At 44.0% G+C, this 971-nt stretch overlaps 1 long non-coding RNA gene across 1 annotated transcript; it reads left to right on the forward strand.

Moving 5' to 3' along the window:
- The first annotated feature begins 39 nt into the window (after nucleotides 1–39).
- On the forward strand, nucleotides 40–634 carry LOC103372370 (uncharacterized). Its single transcript, XR_520990.1, has 2 exons — nucleotides 40–141; nucleotides 326–634. It is a non-coding gene; the product is annotated as an uncharacterized LOC103372370 (long non-coding RNA).
- The last annotated feature ends 337 nt before the right edge of the window (nucleotides 635–971 follow it).

A 971-nucleotide genomic window follows, 5' to 3' on the forward strand; every position in this document is an offset into this window, starting at 1 on the left:
CAGCAACACAACACAACGCAGCAGCAACACAACGCAGCAGCAACACAACACAACAGCAACACAACACAACAGATACACAACACTGACGGTGTGTCGTCTGTTTCAGATCATCGAGAAGAGGAAGAAGATGGAGGCTGACGGGTGACTGTTACTGTTATTACATCATTAGACTGATGCTGAGTAAACAGTAAACAAACAGTAAACAAGCTGTAAACGAGACACAACACAGTAACAAACTAAATCGTAATCTGTAAACGATGAACACATGATGAAGAGGAAAACTGTAAACAGTAAACAAACTAAACAATGCCTTTTTATTTTTCAGGGTCGATGTGAAGAGACCGAAATACTGAAGACTCTGCTCCTCCTTTGTCTCGTCCTTCCCTCCTGATCAATAATCAGCATTGATCGGTGATCAGCTGATACTTTGTGTGAAATATGTGTTTGGAAACTTTAAACTCAAGTGAGAACAGAATGTTGTTGAATAGTTTGTAGTATTGATGATGTGTCTTTGGTCACCTGACGTTATTGATGATCTCTTATTGATTACCTGATGTTCTCCATCGTTATTGATCAGTCTGTGATTGCTGAAGTCCTTCACACCAAAACAAACCAATAAAACCATCAGATCCCAGTTTGTTTCACTGGTTGGTAACAGGTTTCACTGGATTATAGGGTGGAGGGAGTATGTACTGGTTTCAATGGTTATACTGGTTAAAGGGAATCCTCAGTTTGGATTCTGTCCTGGAACGGTTCCACCGACTAGTCCTCGGTGTTCTGTGGTCTTGGAAAAGGACCATTTCCCTCAAGGGTTCTCATGGTGGGTTCTGGTGGTACGTTCTGCAGGGGGGGTTCTGCAGGACTTTTGGGTACCAGGCTCGTTGTTCTGAGCCATTCGGTCACCAGGGGTGTTGGACTCGTCCTGGGCCGCCCCTTGTGTCCGATCCTGTGTGTGGTGTTCATGGATCTGA

This window comes from Stegastes partitus, unplaced genomic scaffold, assembly GCF_000690725.1.
Source record: "Stegastes partitus isolate 25-593 unplaced genomic scaffold, Stegastes_partitus-1.0.2 Scaffold1744, whole genome shotgun sequence".
In the NCBI taxonomy this organism is placed as follows: Eukaryota; Metazoa; Chordata; class Actinopteri; family Pomacentridae; genus Stegastes; species Stegastes partitus.